General features: G+C 37.2%; 1 pseudogene; it reads left to right on the top strand.

Annotated features, from left to right (window-relative positions):
* Positions 1-5,431: 5,431 nt before the first annotated feature.
* LOC108517407 (heterogeneous nuclear ribonucleoprotein A1-like) lies at positions 5,432-7,065 on the top strand (annotated as a pseudogene).
* The last annotated feature ends 225 nt before the right edge of the window (positions 7,066-7,290 follow it).

Below are 7,290 nucleotides of genomic sequence, written 5' to 3'. Positions count from 1 at the left end.
CCGGATTTATGCCATTCTCCTGCCTCAGCCTCCCGAGTAGCTGAGACTACAGGCGCCCGCCACCTCGCCTGACTAGTTCTTTGTATTTTTTAGTAGAGACGGGGTTTCACCATGTTAGCCAGGATGGTCTCCATCTCCTGACCTCGTGATCCGCCCGTCTTGGCCTCCCAAAGTGCTGGGATTACAGGCTTGAGCCACCGCCCCTGGCCCAAATAGTGGATTTTTATTTCAGTAGAGAAGTAACAGCTGACTTAGGCAGAAAAGGAAGCAGAGTGATGGAGAACTTAGGAACTTTATAGGTGCAGGTCGAACTTCAGGCTCTGAATTTTCCTTAATGCAATTTACCTGTCAATTTAAAATGTGCACAAGAACATACCTAATGTATAACCACCTGGAGTACTGAAAAATCTGGCGTGCCCTTCCATTTACACAACCACCTGCAAGTAGGGGCACTATAAAACCAAACAGGGAGCCTGAGAGGGGTCATTCATCTTGTCTTTCATTATTCATAGATGATTTGTTTTCCACATTTTTTTTCCTTAAAAAGAGGAACTGAGCTGTGGTCAAGGCTTTTAGTGGAGTGAGTTGTGTGTGCTGATTGTGTGTGGGACTTCATAGTGTGTCACCACTGATTCATTTCCGCCTTCTTACTTGCCTCAGTTTCTCTCTCCATTGGTCTAGCACCTCCAGGAGGGCTCAAAGTGTGGAGTGGTCATCTTCTATATGCACTTCCTGGATGAGCCTTTTAAAACTAACTTTGTTGGGAGTTCTCTGTAGGGGCACTGCACATTGTGGGGGGCAGGGGAAGTCAACCCCCAAGACACTACCACTTGGCCCCTGGTTACCCAGGGGCGCCTTTCAGCTGGGAGGAGCAAAATGCCCTTTTTCTTCAGAGCTGAGAAAACTCAGTCTTTCATTTGTTTATGAAAATGGCAGTTCGGTTCCTCATGCAAATGAGCAGACAAACCAATTGAAATTAATTTCAGGAGGCAAGGCAATGGAGAATACTCTTAGAATGTACCTCTGAATTAGAATTAGAATCCTAAACAACAACTTCCTAGAAGGAGAAAGAAAAAACCGCCAAGACCACTTCCTGAAAACTGTCCTCAGCCATTTTTAACTTTGTAGTTCTCATTCACCGTTACACACACCATGGTAAATCCTCTTATAGTACAAGGTAATCTCTGGTACCACCCAAAGCCAAAGGGGTCAGGTAATACAAATACTGGAGAGAATAGTTTTAGACCTAAAAAGAATCTGCCCATAACTCTTGAGAATCCAAAAAGAAAACAGAACACCCCCAAAAAGGGTGAGTGGTGCCTTTGTTTTATTTACAGAGTTCAAGTCATTAGAAGCCTTCTCTAGATTTTCTTGGAACCAAAAATGGCGCAGGGAGAAGGTGGAATAAGGGAAAAGAAAAGTAAGTGAAAGAACAATTGTATTTTAAGACAGGAAGCAAAACAGAAACCAAGTGCATGGCTTTGTTTTGTTTTGTTTTGTTTTGTTTTCTTTTGTTTTGTGTTTACTCTTTTGCAGCTGCAAGGAATTTTAGCCAATTCAGAGAGGCCTTGTTATCCATAATTTGGAATTCTGATTCAGATTTGACCGAGTCACGTGGAGTTGGTCAAATCTGATGAAAGACCAGAACAAACAACAAAAATTCCCCCACAATATGATTACTGAGTATTACTGAGGAGAAATTAAGACCAGCTGACTGTTGACCGCAACTTTAGCGAAGCCAAAGCCCTAATTCAGCCACTTACTTTGGTGTGGGTCTCAGGCTGAAGACTGCTCTCTACCATTGTAGAAGTAGAAGAAAATTCAAACTTGCCTTCCGTGTTGGAAGCTAGTTCAAACTCCAGAAAGGAGTTACTGCCTTCCATCATTACGGAAGCAGGAAAACTTGCTTTCCTTATTGGAAGAAAGTAAACCTCCAGAAAAGGAGTTGTACGTTAAAATAAACTTTGGATCTCAACCAGATTTTGGGAGATCAGGGATTCTCTGGAGGGAGGGAAGCTCTCAGACCTCAGCAAATTGTCCCATTGGTTAGAGCCATAAAGAAAGCTTAAGCTGGTACCAAGCACCGATAAGATATTTATGAAAGGTCAGAGCCGCCTCCACCTCTACTCAGAGTCCCTTGCATTGGTTGCCAAATTGTGAACCCCAAATATCTGACACACCTCTCAGTCGATCTAGAACATTTATTTTGCCAAGGTTAAGGATGCACCTGTGACACAACCTCAGGAGGTCCTGATGACAGAAGCCCAAGGTGGTCAGGGTACAGCTTGCTGTTACACATTTTAGAGAGATACGAGACATAAATCAATATGTGTAAGGTGTACATTGGTTCAGTCCAGTAGGGCAGGACAACTTAAGGTGGGGTTCCAGGTCATAAGTATATAAGAGACAAAAGAATGCATTTTTTTGACTCCCTCATCAGTCTTCCACTGAACACTGGCTCAGTGTATCTGCGTTTTTACATAAACAATAGGGCAGAAGAAGCAATCAAATATGCTTTTGTTTCAGGCCAGTCTCAGAGGATGACTTGGAGTTCTGTCTGTCTTTTCTCCACAAGGAATTTCCTTGTGGGCAAATTGTGAGGGTGGTATGCAGATTTTCATCTTTGTAGCCATCTTATTTAGGAATAAAATGGGAGGCATGTTTGTCTGTCATAGTTCCCTACTTGGCTTTTTCCTTGGCTTAGTGATTGTGAGCTTCCGAGATTTTTTTTCCTTTCACAGTATATGCATTTACTTATACTTTGTTTTACAAATCTTTTAGAAATTCTCATCATTTAAAATATTCCCTAGATATAATATTTACCAGATGCAAAATTTTAGATGAAATGCTCACTTTTCATAAATGAACTGTTTCTTTGGAGAATGTTGGAAATTTACATTCATTAATTTAACACTGCTTTAAAAACAAAACATGATTTGCTCTCAATTAAAGTCTTGAAAATTTGGTCTCAATGAGAGCTTATTATTATCCAATGAAGATAATTTGCTTATCCCATCCCAAATTCTACACTATCTTTCAAATGTATTCTGATAATTTCCTTTACTATAAGTTACATAAAGTTAGTTTCAATAATATTTTAAGTTTTTTTTACCCTGAAGCAGATCTTAAATTTGTGGGCTATAGATAGGATATAGGTAATAACCCTTCAGTCATTTTTAGCTATGCATAACATAAATTGAACCAATAATTATGTATTGAATACATTAACCAACAATTTTTCTCTAAGCTATTACATTTTCAAATATGATGTAATATGTTCTCTAAAATTTATGTATATTTTTGGGTGGTTTGTTTTGTGATACTCAACATCAACACCTCTTTGATGTAGTTGTTTTCCTAGTCACTTCTAACTCACTTTCTCCTTGGAAACTCTATCAAAACGTCTTTCTAAAATGCTTCACATCCCCTTCACCTTTTGCTGATTGGTGACCTTCTCTCCTAAGTTACAGAAAAGTAAATGCCTCCTAGCACCTGTAACTTCACTAACCTATAGCCGTAGACGAAAAACTCATCATGTTAGGACCTTTAAATTGTGTCTCATTGTGTTTATAGAAAGCTTTTTTGCCTGTGCTATAGATTGTGCTATGGATGGGATTATTCAATACTTCTTCCAACTACCTTCTTCCTTTCTTAATTGTATTACAAAGACTGCATCATTAAACATTAAGAATCCTACGTCCTTTGCAGCTATATATCAACATAATATTGGCCATACAAATTATTGGAGAAGAATAAGACTTTTTCTTCCCCAATAATGGCATAGATACTTAAGTAGAGGAGGTTGTTCTCAGCATAACTCCTAATGATACAAGTCAAAATATAATATTTATAACATTAATACATATTAGACACAAGGGATTAAACTTTCTCTAGCACTCTGTTAATGTATGTATATGCCATATCTCCCTACTACTAGAAAAATCATAGAAGGTAAAATTCTTTTTTCAGTTTTATACATCCAAAACATATATTTGAAAAGAAGTTTAGTTCCTGGCCCAAGTGCACATATCTAATAAGTAACAAACTTGGACACATACTAAGAACAATATGAGCCCCAAATCCATTTACTTGGATACTATCAAGCTTCACTATGCTTTACAAGTCCCTTTATTAATAGCCCACCTCTAACCTACTCAGTTTTCATCTCACTGCTTTACTTTTTCTATTTTAAAGTAATAAGGCACATCTCTCTATCACTTTAAGACACTTTACTCTTTGTTTTATTTGAGCTTTGACTGATAATCTCTGTTCTTCCTCACCTCTTTCATTTCTATCTTGTGAATGTCTTGCTATGTTTCAAATGGCCTTACCACTTAGTTTTTATAATGGTGTTTATTTTTTATCATAATAAAAATATCATGGTGTTTATTATTATCATGGTGATTGTTGCTAAAAATGTATTTTATGTCAAAGAATAAGAGGCTGTCTCTTGACACTCAATGTGTGCGCTGTCTCATGTGTATGTTTCTATAAAAACACCTAGCCCACATGAGCAGAGGATGATAGGCTGGCTCACAGGAAAGAAAAGTGAGCCTGTAGACTTGGGATTTAATCTCCAACTAAGACAGTAACAATGTTTCAGTTTGTTTTTTATGTAGAAATTAAATATATTGCACAAAAACTCTGTTTACTTTCCAAAATAATGCATTGTTGGCACTATTTAATTGAAGCATAATAATAAAAGAACTACTTCAACATTCACGATTATCACACTGTATGAGAGATAAAATACATTTTAATACACTGATATTCAAAGCAAGCAAATGGGATGAATCATGAGTGAGTGTCTTCCTCAAAAAAAATTGTACATGCACGTATGTATGTATTGTGCATGTGTGTATTCGTGTGTGTGCATAGCATTATATGTAACAGTTTTGCAATACTTGAACTGCTTAAAATGTTAAATGAATTTTTAATATGTGTATGTTTCAGAACTATTGACAATACAAAAAAATGTGTTATGATCCCTTATAGAACCAAATAGAAAGTCTAAATAAAATGGATTGATGGCAACTTTAAAAAACTAAACTTCGTTTTAAATTAAAAGTTCAGTTACAGATTTCTTACACATTTTCATTTAAACATCAATTAACATAAAACAAATTTGTTTTATATTCCCCAGGGACTCAAAGTTAAATTGGATTTTACTATCCAAATAAGTAAAAGAAATTGGTAAAAGTAAAAATTAATAAAGTTTTTGATGTGCAGAAATTGATTTATATATTAAGCAAAATATTTAAAATTAAGTGGGTCATAGAAAAGTGTTTTTATACAAAGGGATAGAATATTCTGACAGATGGTAAAATTATACTAATAGCAAAATTATGTTTTTAGTTGGCTTAAAATACTTTACATTTTTACGAAGTTTAATAATTTTACAAAATCACACTTTCTGCCCGTGGAAGGTGCCCAGGAAGCGTTGTTAAAGGCTCTCTTCTCCCTGCAGTCATGCCTAAGTCAGAGTTTCATAAAGAGCCTGAACAGCTGAGAAAGCTCTTCATTGGAGGATTGAGCTTTGAAACAACTGATGAGAGTCAGAGGAGTCATTTTGAGCAATGGGGAAAGCTCACAGACTGTGTGATAATGAGAGAACCAAACACCAAGCACTCCAGAGGCTTTGGGTTTGTCACAAATGCCACTGTGGATCAGGTGGATGCCTCCAGGAATGCAAGGTCACACAAGGTGGATAGAAGAGTTGTGGAACCAAAAGGAGCTGTCTCAAGAGAAGATTCTCAAAACCAGGTGCCCACTGAAATGTGACAAAAATATTTGTTGGTGGCATTAAAGAAGACACTGAAAAACATCACCTAAGAGATTACTTTGAAGTGATTGAAATCATGACTGACCAAGGCCATGGCAGGGAAATAAGCTTTGCCTTTGTAAATTTTGATGACCATGACCCCATGGATAAGACTGTCGTTCAGAAATACTATACTGAGAATGGCCACAACTGTGAAGTTAAGAAAGCCCCATCAAAGCAAGAGGTGGCTAGTACCTCATCCAGCCAAAGAGGTTGAAGTGCTTCTGGAAACTTTGGTGGTTGTGAAGGTGGTTTCAGTGGGAATGACAACTTTGTTCATGGAGGAAACTTCAGCGGTAGTGGTGGCTTTGGTGGCAACTGTGGTGTGGTGGATATGGCATCAGTGAGGATGGCTATAATGGATTTGGTAATAATGGGAGCAATTTTGGACATGGTGGAAGCTACAATGATTTTGCCAATTACAACAATCAGTCTTCAAATTTTGGACCCATGGAAGGAGGAAACTTTGGAGGCAGAAGCTCTGGCCCCTATGGTGGTGGAGACTAATACGTTGCCAAACCACAAAACCAAGGTGGCTCTGGTGGTTTCATTAGTGGCAGTAGCTATGGCTGTGGAAGAAGATTTTAATTAGAAAACAAAGCTCAGCAGAAGAGGAGAGCCAGAGAAGTGACAGGGAAGCTGCAGGTTACAAAAGGTTTGTAAACTCAGCCAAGCACAGTGGTGGCAGGTCCAAAGAAGACAGTTTTAGGCAAAAAACTCAAGGACTGTATTTGTGACTAATTGTATAACAGGTTATTTTAGCTTCTGTTCTGTGGAAAATGTAAAACATTCCAACAAAGGGTTCTACTGTAGGTTTGTTTGTTTGTTTGTTTGTTTGTTTGCACCCATGCTGTTGATTGCTAAGTGTAATAATCTGATTATGATCCTGAATAAATGACTTTAAAAAATATAAAATGCTGTGTAAAGTTAGTCTACTCTGAAGCCATCTTGCTAAATTTCCCCAAGAATGTGAAGTTTGAATTCCTTTAGGGTGATGCCAGGTTCTATTTGAAATTTATATACCAGTAGCTTGGGTGGAGAAGCCATTGTCTTTAGAAACCTTGGTGTGGTTGAACTGATAGTTACTGTTGTGACCTGAAGTTTGCCATTAAAAGGGATTACTCAAGCAAAATCATGGAATTATTGGTTATAAAAATCATTGTTGGCAAATCCTATGCAATATATCTAAATCAAATAATGGTACCAGACAAAATAATAGATGGGAATGAATCTTGTGTATCATCCATTATCATGTGCAATCAATAAATGATTTAATTCTCTTGAAAATAAATAAATAAATAATTTTACCAGTATCACAAGTGTTACTTCAAGTATTTCATCTATAAAATGTTACTGGTGTTGAGAACTTCTATTTTATGAAAGTGAAAAGGTGGTTTTATTTATTTGTTTATTTATTTACTGAGATAGGGTCTCACTTTGTTTCCTATGCTGGAGCACAGTGGCATCAT

This window comes from Rhinopithecus bieti, unplaced genomic scaffold (genome assembly GCF_001698545.2).
Source record: "Rhinopithecus bieti isolate Rb0 unplaced genomic scaffold, ASM169854v2 scaffold_40270, whole genome shotgun sequence".
NCBI classification, from domain to species: domain Eukaryota; kingdom Metazoa; phylum Chordata; class Mammalia; order Primates; family Cercopithecidae; genus Rhinopithecus; species Rhinopithecus bieti.
Note: the sequence above shows the minus strand (reverse complement) of the source record. Positions and strands in the feature narration are given on the sequence as shown.